The 14,826-nt window shown below is 38.0% G+C and overlaps 1 protein-coding gene across 1 annotated transcript in view; it reads left to right on the forward strand.

Annotated features, from left to right (window-relative positions):
* ush2a (Usher syndrome 2A (autosomal recessive, mild)) overlaps positions 1-14,826 on the forward strand; it is a 985,309-nt gene that overhangs the window by 535,307 nt on the left and 435,176 nt on the right.

The raw sequence follows: 14,826 nt of genomic DNA on the forward strand, positions 1-14,826 counted from the left end.
TTAATGTGAAAAATAGGGAATTTCTTCCTGCTTTGATGATTGATTTTAAACAAAATGCCTCCCAACTGGGCTTCTCTATTTTCTTTCTCGACTTCAGCTCCGTTGCAGCACTTCTGCCTGTGAGTAGTCAAGACCGACTCGAAAAGACTTGTGCACATAATCTAAACTGACATGGTGTAACAATGTAACAGTGAGTCAATGTTACAGCATTGAATGTGCTGGCTTTTCAAATGAGACGTTTTACCTAGGAATTGTCTTGTTTCTCAGGTAAATGTGGATTCCTTTCACTATTGGGAAAATGAAAAGGGGAATTCCCTTAACCAAATTTTAATCCTTTAACTGAGAACCAAAACAAATTATCTCTATTTTTCATGTAGTTGTTCATAGACCTTGCTGACTGTAATTTGGATGCCATGTTCACTTGCATACAGTAGTGACACACTTCAAAAGTATTTCATTTGATGCTAATTGCTTTGGAACGTCTTAAGAATGCAAAATGTGTAAAAGCAAATTCCTTCAGTTTGATCTTTACCAAGGCTTGCTCTTGTGGCTCTTGTTCAAAGCCTCTCTCTATTTTTATCTTCTTGGAATCACAGCCAGAAGGATTGGCATGCCAGAAACCTCTGGTCAAGCATCTGGAACCAGATACTTCCCAAAACAATGGGAGACAGCTGTATTTTTGATTACAAAGACAGGCAATTATCAAATTGTCTTATTTTAAGCATTTTAAATACTTTTTATTCTCAATATCTTTTATAATTTGGCTTTGAAACACAACATTGAAATGTCACCTTTTCTTTCCCAAACTCTCTGCATAGAAAAATAATCGAATAACTTCCATGACATGACATACTTCCACTCCCACAGTTTCAGTTGCGTACTTAACTCAGCATCTTGCTACATCTGTCGATTCTTCTTTACCCCAGGAACCCACAGATTTCATGGAATCTGTCCAGGTATTCTGGAACATGTGTGCCTGATGTCTCTGATCTCACTCATTAACTACATCTGCTTAGCCTGCTGGGAATTGACTTACCAGCATGGACTCTGCACATGGGCCACTCTGTAGTCTTTGACCAGTATGGAAGCATTGCTCTAGTGTTCTAATACAGACAACATACATGTATGCATTGACTACTGAAGTGAGACAACTGACCTACTGGATGGTGTGCCCCATCTTCATAAGACTGGTATACAACTACTTTCTTGTGTGTCTCTATTGAAGAAAAGACTACTCCATCCTATGCCAGATGTGACACAAACTTGCTTCCTGAAAATCCAATACAAAGAAACACAATCTCCCTTGGTTTCGGTTTTTTTGATGTGAGGGGAAAGTTTTCTATCTAACCTTTCCTAACCCTTGTGACATGGTTGACCATCTGCGTCTCCTACAGCCTACAGTAGATTTTCTGGTCATTATGATAATGTTATTTTTGTGGATTTTCCATTCACAGTATGACGTATCTTGTTATGAACCAGACCAATATCTCCTTCAAATATATCAAGGAGATAGACTCTACCCTAACTTTTTCTTATTTGAAGTTAAGTGTAAAGTTCTGTGTTCCAGATGTAATTCAATTAGGTACATGACTCAGTTATAAGGGAAACAGTTGAAATACGAACAAAAGAAAGAAGAATTGGTCTAATTAACTCTCTTGGAGAACTTAACAGAACAATAAATTATTTAACAACTAAACAGCAACCGTTCCAATATAGTAACATCCCATAAACTGTTCTCTGCAAAGGCAAAGTCAGCAAAACAGATTGTCTCATATGCCGTGTTTCTCCAGTCCGGGAGGAAAGAATATCCAGAAAAAATTCTGGCTGAGAAAGAGAACTCCATCTAGTAGCATGTAGCAACTTCCACAACCAGCTTCAAAGTCCCAACAACTACTGAAAGCTAAACTGAAACCCTGGTTCTGTGGGAGCTTAACTCCACCCATTCATGCCGCTTCTATTGTTCCAACTTGTAAAAAAACTCCAAGGACACCCAAGCTGTTTACTTTACTGGCTTGGAGCATTCCATTCAACTGGCTTTGTCTCAATTATTCTTCATAAAAATAAGCAGAAAATATACCTCTTAGAGCCGTAGCATTGTCACACTCTTCAAGAATACACAATTAGCTGCAAAAAGTGTTTTGAGCTATTCCAAAGTAATAAAAGAAATTTTATAAATGCAAGTTCTATCTTTCTTTACAATTCAAATGCCAGGAATGAACTTTCAGTTTGTTTGGATGACTACAGCTCCAACACATTCAAGAAGCTTGACATTGTCCAAAGCAAAGGAACCCACATGATTGGCACCTCAGCTACAAACATTCACTCACTTCACTACAGACACAGAATAGTGTGTAGCATCTGCAAGATACACTGCAGAACTTCACCAAGACCCCTTGGTTAGCACTTCTGAACCTAAGATCACTACACCTAGAAAGACAGGGGAGCACCATCACCTGCAATTTCCCCTTCAAGCTGCTCATCATCCTGATTTGGAACCATATCACCATTCCTTCAGTGTCACTGAATCAACGTACTGGAAATCCCTCCCTGATAGTGTTGTGGATTCACTTGCATCAAAATGGACTGCAATGATTCAAGAAGAAACCACATCCTTAAGGACAATTAGCAGTGATGGACCAGCTAGCAATGGTCACATTCTATGAATGAATAAATAAAAATGAGCCAAAGATCTTTTGATGGCATTTTCCAAGCCCATGGTCTCTGCCACTTAAAAAAGGAGATGGCAGCAGTTACATGGGAACTGCATCACCTATGCCAATGCTGAATTATATTCAGCATTCCTTCAATGTCCCTGCCCTGAAAACCTGGAACCCCTTCTAAGCAGCACAGTGAACTGCAGTGATTTAAAATAAAATAGCTCACTATACTCCTTCTCCAGGGTAAGTAGGGATAAGCAGCAGCTGGACCAAGTAAAAAGCTCACATCACAGGGACCTTTTTTAAAAAAATGCAGGTAAATTATCATATACTGGTGGGCACGTAATGGAGGCAATCTGATCGCTGAGCCCAGGATGGAGGGGGTGAATGGTATGTGAGCTGGAGGGAGCATTGGTGAGGAATAGCAAGTCGATTTGATCCTGACACTGTGGTGACATAGTTCAATCTCCAACTGATGATGATGTGTGGTTGTGACAGCTGGAAAGTTTGTAGGGGCAGGGAAAAACATTTAGCATGTCATAAAGTTGTACTCATCTCCTCAACTCCCTTCAACTCTCCATTTGTCTGAGGCATGGCCATTGTAAAACCAGCAGATTAACAGAGCTGTAAGCCTCATTAAAAATATTTTCTTGGCCAATCCATTCCAGAAAAGGTCTAGTTGCCTGCCTCTGCTTTACACCAGGCAGTGGAGAAATGGGAGGTGGATCATGGTTGGGTTCTGAATGATTAACATTTTACCCAACTACAGGCTACCTGATTCAAAGAATTGCAATTCAATCATTGGTTCTGTTCACTTTAAAGGTAATTCTTTTTCACCTCCTTCTTTATTCATTTAACTCAGTATAAAAGGCAATTTCTGTGAATGTTTACAAGTTTAGAGTCTGGTCTTAAATAGTCTTTTAAATGTAAATGAGTAAAGGGACAATCCTAAAAACTACATGTCAGTCAGCTAAGTGTTGGTGATTTTGCCCTGACCATTATCTCAGGCTGAACGCTCCCCTACTCATTCTCCTCAGATTTCAGAGAAGTCTGATTGTGGCATTTTGGAGACCAGCGTGGATCATCCATTTTGTGTGTCAGCCTTCAATCTGACCCATGTCTCTTATGGGTCAGCAAAGTTGGAATTGCCAGCTTAGAGTAGCCTGTCCCTGCTCAGATGATCAGCTGTGTAACAGAATGGGAATTCCAACTGTCAGGATCAAAAAATTACAGGGAAACTCAGACACCATGATTTTACTATAACTGATTTCCACAGGAAATCAATGGCATTCCTCACTCATGTCCTGTGATGCTGTTATGCTGTTGTGAAATTTGACAGAGACTCTCAAGCTCTTTCTCAGAAGAAAATGATGACAAGCATTCAAATAAGCAGTCAACTTTGAATCTTGGCAGGACACTCCTTCTCTTCAGACTGGTGTCAAGGAAGTTATCTCTTCAAAGACTGTCTAGTTCTATTGCAGTTAACCATGTGAACCAAAGCAGAAAATGCAGGAGAAACTCAGCAGGTCTGGCTGTATCTGTGGAGAGAGAAGCAGAGTAACATTTCAAGTTCAGTTGGACTGTTTGTTGCAATTGAAACTTCTTTGGCAGTTCTGATGAAACATCATACTGTATTTGAAATGTTAACTGACTTTGTCTCCACAGATGCTGCAGATGTGAGGAGTTTCTCCAGGTGTTCTAGTTTTATTCCAGATTTGCAGTATCCACAGTATTTTGCTTTTATCCCTGAGGACTTAAATTGTTTTAACATGGCAATCTGGTCAGATATGACCAGATATAATTGCCTTGACTTGTGTATGATAATGCCTCCATCTTGAGTATCAATAACGTAAAGCACATCTGCTTTGAATCTGCTCTGAATCTCCTCTTTCTTCAGAATCTACCAATACAATAGTGTAGCCATTGATATATCCTTTTTTCCCTGGACTTAACCAAAATTGCTTAATGAAATACAAGTGAGTTTGAATGAAATAACAAATTATTGCTTTGTGCCTTTACTTCTAAGGAATAGGCATGAATTCGGCCTAGATCATTTTTCTATATGTCTCAGAATTCTAGGTTTAGGTAATCTTATCAAGCTCTGTGAGAACAAATTCACAGAAAAAACACTGAGACACATTTTGAACTAGAACAGAAGAAACATTACTTTTTCTGTAACCTACGCTAAAGTGGACTTTGAGTATTTTCTGCTATTGCTGAAAAGATAAATATACATGTAGATATGGAATTCTTTTCTTTTAACCAGCATCCCCAACTATGACACAAAATACACTAAAACTAAAAATACTAAAATAATTTATCTGAGTTAATGAATTATTTTCTTTCAGAGAAATCTTCTATCCTCTTTTTTCTTTTAGTATTTTCAGTAATTGTGTATCTTACAGTATTGAAGTACCCTTTGTGTGACCTCTTTGGTAGTTTAAGCTGCAACAACTCATTGGCTAAATAGGTTTTGGTTCATGCATCCTTTCAGTTAATGAACTGAAAATATAGTAATACCGATTAACACATAAAATTGTATCAAAAAGGCATATGCCATATGGCTGAATATGTGTGTTTAGGGGGAGTTAAATTAGCACTGGGAGATATAACATACTCTATAAAGAAAATCACTTACCTTACCTTTTTCACAATCCATAACAAAATGATTAATAAATGAGCCGATATAAATGTGAGCAAACTGGGAGCTTTAAATAATTGCATCCCAGTCCATTTTATGTTAATGCACATTCAACTATAATGTATCATTTTCTGCATTTAAAAGTATCGTCAGCATAATTCAGGTTTCGGTAGGCTAATTTAAATTGAAGAAAAGTTATTGAGCATTGCAAATGGTATGAGTTTTAAGCATACTAAGGGGTATATTTTTCTCCCAACAAAGTTAAATACATCTTTCCACTAAAGCTGAAAGCTTTATGTTGATAATTTAGTTTTAAAAAAGTTCTTTACCTTAACATGAGCAAAATAGGTCCCCAAGTGAAGGCATAAATGTTGCACTTCATGCAACACACTTTATATGAAATAATTTGTACATACTCTAGTAGAACAGTGAATTTCTTTTATCAGTCAATCTTTTATAAATTGCAGATTGATCAAAAAAGATGCCACAGCTCTGCAAATGGTTGAACTGTGGAGTAGTAAGTTTAAGGCACCTTTGTATATTTATGAGCAAGAAACCTTTGGACAAATGGTCTTGATGTATGTTGGTGTAGACAGCAGAAAGGAATATTGTAAAATGTTCAAGTGAAGAAGAAAGGCATATATAAGCATATGAATTTTAAGTATACAGAATGGGCTTCAGTTCTTCAAGTGTTTTCCAGTTTTAGTGAAGTCTGGTCAAACCTGCTCTTGTTACATCAAAGAATTGTACAAAAACCTAAAAGAAAATGAAGGAACATGAAAGGGCATAGTTTAAACTGATTAGTGACAGTATTGATATACCTGAGGTAGAAAGAAAACATTTCACAGCATCCTTGCTTTTAATATTAACAGGGAGCTTTCTACACTGCAGTATTTTAAATTGTCATCTTTCTAACAGTTTTCATTCCTTGTGAGTATTTTAACTTGTTGTGTATAAAACTGCAGTATCCCAAGTTATCACAGATTTTATTTTTCTGAAGCCTTAGGAGAAGTTAATGATATCTGCTTACTTTAAAAATAGGATTCCAATTCCAAGTTTTCCAACTGAAATAGATTTTTGCAACATTTGACATGCTTTTCAAGGACTTCCCCTTTAAACCTTTAGGCTTCTGACAGTTAAAAGAAAGGATCAGAATTCTGAATCAGCATGTACATAAACAAAGAAAAATTCTGATCTCTGTCCTAACTTTTTGTGAATATATTTAGATTAAGTTGAATTGACAGAATACTTTTCACAGGTGTTTGTGTCTTTCCTAATATTCCCTACGTTGCGACACTATTGGGACCCTGTCCTGACACCTTAAGAAGTGACAAATGTACATTTTTCCCCTTTCCAGATATCGAGATGTGCCCCACAGTTTCAGTTTCAGGGACTGGTTCAGATAACTAAATTAAACATTAGATCATGTATCTTCTGATAGTTTTAAGACTTTTTTTTCTAAATCAAGGGCTAATCTTTTGGCTTAGCAGTTGTTTTACTTCCAGCTCTGTCAGTGTCTATTATTTATCTATGTACAGTGCACTTTTGGTAAACTGAAGGCAGCATTTTTTGGGAAGTGAGAAATATTTGCATGATTTTAAAATTGTCATGTCTGCTTACATATAATGTTAAAGAAAGGCGTGACCACTTATCAAATGATGCACAAAAAAATATCATAGTTTGAAGAAAATTTGTTGATAAATTTGGAATTTTATCTTTTTCTCCTTTTTGTGGTCTTTTTTCCCATTTTTATTTATTTTTCCCTATTTCCATAAATTTACCTGCAGCAATTATCTCCCCCTCATCTGCACTCCCCCTTGTCTTCTTGGGCATGTTGAAGCAGGAAGTAAAAGGGAAGGATTGGTATGAGGGAAGAGGATTGGACTGGAAAGCAAGAGGTTCATGAACAATCAATCTCTGTCTTGCAATTCATGCTAGACAGTAGGATGTGGAATAAGGATTGTGAAAATTAAAATAAGGCATATTGTAAGAGCATATCATCCTCCTGAATGCTTCAGGTGATGCATGATGCCATAGGTTCTGCTGCAGCCAGCACCATGATAGAGATTATCACCTCCTTTATAAGCTTTGGTGATTGCAGATATACCTGAGATTGTACTTATTGGCGTTTAGAAGAATGAAAGGAGGCCTGAATGAAGCATGTTAGATTCTTATTGGCCTTGACTGTTTACATAGGAAAGGATTGGATCCCCTTTGGGGGTTATAGGATCAGACAGCATAATCTCAGAATAAGGTGTTGCCTATTCTTTGATTTGATTTGATTTATTACTGTCACATGTACCTAGGTACAGTGAAAAGTTTTGTTTTGTATACAGTATAGGCAGATCATACCATACAAAGTGCATAAGGGTTGTAGAACAGAGTGGAGAATTTAATGTTATGGCTGCAGAGAAAGCGCACAAACAGCAGTTTCAGTGTTAAGTTTAAAATTTGAGAGGTTTATTCAGGAATCCAATAACAGTGGGGAAGAATTGGTTCTTAAATCTATGCATTTAAGAATTTAAAACATAGATGAAGGTAACCACAGAGGTTTTTCACAGAGGGTAGTCAATTTGTGGAATTCTTTAATGCAGAGACTATTGTTGCTAGGTCATTAAGGATATTCAAGGCAGTGATAGGCAGATTTTTAATCTGTAAAAGGATCAAAAATTATTATGATAAGGGAGGAGTTGAAGATTCTCAGATTAGCCATGATCTCATTCAATGGCGGAGGAGACTCGATGAGCTGAATGGCCTACTTCCGCTTCTACATTGTATGATCTTATGGTCTATCTTCCACTGTTTCTGTACTTCTCCCTTTTGTTTTTGGCAAGTTTGACCAAAAGAGAAAGGGAAGAATATTATTGCATTTGAATCGTAGCTGAATCATGACAGCTGAGTCAGCAACAGGTGAGGTTGGACCTGAAATAATGGAAGGTGCGTGAAGCAGATTATCTGAATATTAGGCCTGAGTCCTGAATGCTAATGGATGAGCATCAAGGGTGTGGTGCACCGAGCAGCATGAAATTACATCAATGCAGTCTTTGCTGCTAGGTGTGCAATACTAACCTATTGGAGTTTGCTTCATAACCAACTGCTCCCATTCACTTTGGAGGGATTTCCTTGAAGGCTTCTTCCCCCAGAATAAACATGGTTTCTCTTCTTCTCTTGATTTCCATGACTAAGACTGCCTGCGTTTGAGAATGTGGGAGTTATCTCTCTGCTCTGATGTCTTGATTTCACTTGTGTTTCTGGAGTCAGCAAAGCCTATAGAATATGAGTACAGCTTTACATTAAGAATTTGAGCTGAATTTTAGCAGAAATGTGTCAGTTTTGGTGGGTTTCATGAAGAATTTCTTGCTGGTAGCCCTAACAACTTATCTCACGCTATCTGTCCAAACTTGTCTCATTACATATGCACCATTCTCCATGGTGTCCCAATGGTCATGTTGTCCAATGCACCACAGGCAGGCTTATTTTAAACTACAATGACCTCCTAGGATTCCTGGCACTGTCACCATCTTTAGAGGCCAGCTTGTCAAGCCTTAGCAATCCACAGTTGCCTTGCATGGTTCTTGTCAATTGGCCCAGATGTGTTGGAAAAAGGGGGAATTACCCCTTGCTTTGCCAATAGGGATTTGGAGATTCTGGCATGTGAAAGGATGGTTAGAGTTGCTTCCCAATGAACATGCCCTGAGATATTGGTGCCTGGTGACCAAGATGGAGGCCCAGAAGAGCAAACAATGAGATGGAATTGCCAGATTGCTGCTCTGACATTCACATCAGGAATTGCCACTGTTTAGTTTGTATCATAAGTGAGAGAGAATGGCAACTGCATATCTATCAGGTGAGAGGGTGTAATAATGAGGATGTTAATGCATCCTAGTGTATGCAAATAGGCCTTGCACTATTCACTCACCAGAATCTTATCTTGTTCAACATGATTAGAAAATAGGACTTCTTCATCCTGACATTGAGAAGCTCCTCAGTGCCCATGTCACTTGGTGGTTTTTCCAATTTTCTCACCATTACCCATATTATTCAGTCAGTGGAAAGATTGTACTCTGTGTTTAGGAATTGGATGCTAAGTGTAATACATGTACTTGCTTGCAGGTTGTTGGACCTTCTGTTGAGCATTCATAACAACATAGGACTTGAGAACAGACATATGTCATTTGGTACTTCAAACCTGCCCCTCCATTCAATGAGATCATATCTCATCTGGTGGCCATTACATTTTCACTATCTGATCTGCAATCCATTATGCTTGATTCCCTTCTCCATCAAAAAATCTACTGCAATTTTGAATATATTTAAATTACCAGCCTGCATTGCATTATAGAGAAGAGACTTGCATACGCGAATAACTTTCAGAAATGACAAAATGTCATTCTTTCTTAAAGGGGAAATTTCTTCTATTAAAATATGTCCCCTGGTTTTAGTTTCCAAGACAATTTGATATACACTCTTGGTATCCCCAGTATCAAGTGTTATAATCTAGCAAGGTCTGGCCAAGATAGCCAAGACCAAATGGAACTCAGGAATAGGTGATGGCTATCTATTAATTGAATGGTGAGTACATGTATATTGTATGTATGATGCAGTGGTAGTCTCCCTACTTCTGAACCAACAAACAAGTTCTGTCCCATCTGCTCCGGAGGTCTGTAATAACAGTTGTAAACAGGTTGTTCTGAAAATATCTATGCACTTAATATCACGTGTATATGAAGGTTATTGTGGTACCCTGGTAATGGCCTTACTCAGAGACACAAGTTCAAGTCTCGCCTGCTTCAGAGATATGTCATTATATGTCTAAACAGGTAGATTAAAAATAGAAGGAAAACATCATCATCAATAATGTTGGACTTACAGCATTAAAACTGTCTAGAAAAGGAGCCTATCTAACCGGCATTTTAAACTGGTATTTAACATCCAGGTCCCTCAAGAGCTTACATTTAAATAAGATCAGCTGTTATTCTTCTAAACACTAAGCACTGGTATAACTGACCTGCTCAACCTCTCTTCATTAGACTACCCTTTCATCCCAGGAATGTGGTGAGGGAACCTTCTGGGAACTGCTTCTAAAGCTATTATTTCTTTTTCCATAAAGAGTAAAAACCGTACACAGTACTGCAGATGTGGTTTCAATAATGTCTGGTACAACTGTAGTAAAATTTCTATATTCCATTCCACCCACAATAAATGACAACATACCATTTGACATGTAATCACTTTTGTATCCACATTCTAACTTTACATGATTCAACTAGGAAGCAGCTGGTCCCAACTGGCTAATGCTCTAAGCATTCAAATGAAAGGCAGCATAAATATTGTGTGCTGCCAGCCTCAAGTGAATTACATGCAGACCGATCTGAATGCATGATACCCCCAGGCCTGAAAACAAGGAGGAAACTACATTTTAAAATAGTGCTGAAAAGAGAACCATTTGCTGAAACTTTTGTGTCTTCCTCTCATCAGGACAAATGCAAGAATTCTAAATTTAAAGCAATCACAGTAACTGATACCACAGGAAAAAAAGAATACTGGGTGTTTGGAAACTTATCTCTGACCAAGGATCTGCCATGCAGCAAGCAGTCATGGCAACAATGGGCTCTGTAACCCCCAAAAAGTGCAAATTCCTTTTGTTTGTGGAGAACACATCCCTATGTATGAATGCATGTCATTTCTAGCAAGTTTAATAAGCCATTCCAAGCTGGTCTGTTTACATAATTTCATTGTTAATGAAGCAATTATGGAGGTGTTGGTATAGCCATATTGTCACTAAGCGAGTAATGCGGAGACCAAGGGAATGGCTGAGGGACCATTCTTCGAAGCTTACCATGGCAAATTTTTTTAAAATTTGAGAGAATCATAGTCATGGAATCTTACAGCAGAGAGACAGGCTCTTCGGCCCAATACATGCATGCTGAACGGGTTACCTAAACTGAACTCTCCTATTTCCTGCCTGATAACCATAAAACTATTGCTAATTGTTGCAAAAACTCACCCGTGTCACTGAAAGGCCTTTTTGTTTAATCTGGCCTGTTCTGCATGTGTTTCAAGGCCCACAGTAATGTGGTCATTATTTATATGCCCTCAGTCATTTCAAAGGAATAAAACTGGATGGACCACCTGGCATCAATGGAGGAGTTGGAAACGACAGCAGCAAACTCAGCTCTTTCCACCTGCAAAGCATTGCTTACTAAAACAATTTGGACAGCTGGCTCACAGATGAATCAAGCAACATATACCTTAACTTCCAAAACATCAGTATTCTTGTTTATGTCCTTTTTCCACCGGTAGGACAGGCCCAGCAGAGGTGGTGCTAGCGTGGTACAGCTGGGATACAGTTGGTCTGGGAGTCCTTAATATTGATTCTGGACCTCATGAAGCCTCATGACTTCAGGATAAACTTGGGCATGGAGTTTTCCTACCGATTAACACAACTCAGCTGATGACTCAGCAATCCTCCATAACACCAATTGGAGGAGGCACAGAGGTTGGAAAGGCACAGAATGTACACTTTATGGGGGACTACAGGGTCCACCAGCAACTGCCCAAGCTGGTGAAGTATTAAATGACACAGAGAGCCTCATTGGGTATGTGGCAGGTGATGAAGGAAGGAACAAGGACAAGAAGCACATTTGACCTCATCTTCATCAATTTACCCACTGCAGATGCATCTGTCTATAAGAGTATCTGCAGGAGTGACCATCACACTGACCTTATGAAGATAAAGTTCGATTTTCAGGACCGCTCCCAGATAACTGAATAACTTAGGGATGTTCATGATTAGGCAGAAGCAATTGGACCTCCAGAAAGGACAGCACTGTGTTTATGCTCTGCAGTAAAAAGCATTTCAAACCTGAAGATAGTCAAGTTACTTCTCCTCATCAGTTGCTGTCAGCTGTAACTTTTAGATAATCAGTCAGAGATTTTTAAAAGTGTGAAGTGGTTGCCCTGCACCTCCCGCGAACAATGAGGTGGAAGATCAAGAAATAGTCTTTTGATTAGTAAAATAAGATTATATTCGCGAAGTTTGTGGACCAGAATTACTGAATTACTTTTAAACACATGGTTTAAATGGAATGTTTAACCATGTTAACTTGAGTTAACAGAATGAGTGCATTAATTACTAAGTGCACGAAGAATTAAGATTAGAATCAAGAGGGTGAGTCAAAAAATGTAAATTTTGAAAGAAGTCCAGATGCACAGTTTATGAATTACCCCGGTACTGGATAGTTGAATATTGCAGTGGTGGTTACTGGCAGTGTTGACATTATGGGCTAAAGATACTCATAGTATTTTTAGGTTTTAATACATAATAACAGTGGCAAAGTTTCCCGAATCACAGACCAAATCAATACCTGATTCACCCTATAGTATAAATTGTTCTGATGATATGAAATTTGGAATTTCCTTTGTTCTGATGAATGCAGGACAAAAGCTACAGCAACATGTCTCTTTTTTCAGCAGTCATTGAACTAAGTTTTAGCCCGTAAAGTTTTTAAAATTTGCAAAGAATTATAAGTACACCACAGTAGTTAAAGTACTTTTTAAAAATCATTCATACATAGGTGCACATCACTAGCAAAGTCAGCATTTTTTTGCCTCTTGTGAGAAGGTGGAAGTCAGTATTTTCTTGAAACTCTGCAGCCCATGTTATGAAAGATTTCCATAGTGTTATTATAAAAGGATTTCCAGGACATTTATCTAGAATAAATGGATAATAAATTAAACTATTTAGCCCTTTCCAGCAATACTGGGAGTACTCTTGGAGCTTAATGGCTTCTTTTTGTTGGAGAATCAAGTCTGACCTTGACTACTTCCGTGAGTTCATTGAATTTTTGGCTATCAGGTTCAAATGCTATTGTAGTGGGTGGCTGGAGGGCCTTCTGAGAAGAGGCATCAACACTCCTTTTTGTCATCAATTCAACATTGGAACATCTTCAAATCTACTGTCTCCTCAAATATTGCTATTATTGAGTGTTTCCCATATCAAGATTATTTTTACAACATCTACAGGCTCCAGCTATAAGATATCACAGTTTTAAGAGATACAAGCTGGCACTAGATAGTGTCAGCTGACTTTAACTCAAGCTAGATGCTTATGAACATGAACCATCCACTCAGGTGTGCAGACATTCAACAATATGCTTAATGCTGGCCGGACACTACAACCATTTATATTGGAAAGAACCTCTGAGAGAATCCAAAAGATCATTGTCATGTTTGTTTTCTGTCCAATTCCAATTTTACTGTCAACAATTTATAACCACAATATTAAAAGTTAAATAGTTCACAAGCCAATATTAAGTGATTTCCAGCCTGTAATTATTGTGTTAAATATGTTTCTTTCATTTATGTTTACTGTTTATTACTGTGATAAGTCTCAGTTTGAGTTTTATTTCTTGCCTGTGTGATTTTCCTCTATTTGAACATTTTCTGGAAGAAGAGAAAGCAGAGGAGCAGCAGGTACCATTGAGGGAAGCCAGAATAATTAGGCATCTTGAGGAGAGCCGAACCATTGCAACACTAACTACCCGAAAGGAGCTATAAACCTCAATGCAATTTTCAAGACCTTTCCCTAGCTTTCCTCTTTCATGAGACTACACTTCAGTTATGAAACTTTAGAGCAGCTTTGTTAATTGCTACAGGCATATTTGAAAAATAAGATCCCAAGTGCACACAGTTCTGACTGTGCAGGAGTAATGACCATGGCTCTGTACGGGGATCGACCATATACAATCATAAGTTGTATAATTGTATTCTAAGTCTGTGCTGAATTCACTTACAGTGATTAGTGGTTCAGAAAGAAATTCCTATTGAATATGTGAATACGAGAAAAGAGTGAAGGGCTAATGATTGAAGGTGTATAGAATTAATTAGAATTATTTGCTTCTACATCAGCCTGAATTGTGTGAAGTAGTGTGTACATTCTAATTTGTAGACATTGATTAAAATTTGACTCAGATAGACATTCCCCATACTATCCATTTGCTATGGGAATCCTTCACTGGGCATCTTGCTAATTGCAAATTTGCAATCCATGATGATTCATAGAACCAAAGATACTAATGGGAGATATTGGGAAGCAAGAACCAAAGATAAAATATTTCAACATGTTTGCAAGTCTTGTTGTATGTCATGCAAATAATATAAATGCTGTAGATTGGGTTTGGTATGTGCATCTGTAAGGATATTGTTAACTATACGACTGAGTGAGGTGGAGTACATTGATCCCTTTATTCATAACTCCTCAGCTCAACAACAAAAAGATATTGATAGGAGTCTTATAGAAATTTGAGTTATGGTGAGTTTCATGCAGAATTATTCGAGATGTCCAATGAGGCCAATCTTGACATCAGGAGTAACTCGCTGCATCTTTAATGCATTTGCCAAACAGCATGGCACATTTCCCATCAGGCAATTCTTGACTTAAAGGTCAGAATAAGTATCTAGTGACTTCAGCTCGCCATTGGCTGAGGAGCCTTCATGTTGCTCAGCAGCAAGTGGCATCTCTGGGCA

The sequence above is a fragment of the Hemiscyllium ocellatum genome, chromosome 10 (assembly GCF_020745735.1).
Source record: "Hemiscyllium ocellatum isolate sHemOce1 chromosome 10, sHemOce1.pat.X.cur, whole genome shotgun sequence".
In the NCBI taxonomy this organism is placed as follows: Eukaryota; Metazoa; Chordata; class Chondrichthyes; order Orectolobiformes; family Hemiscylliidae; genus Hemiscyllium; species Hemiscyllium ocellatum.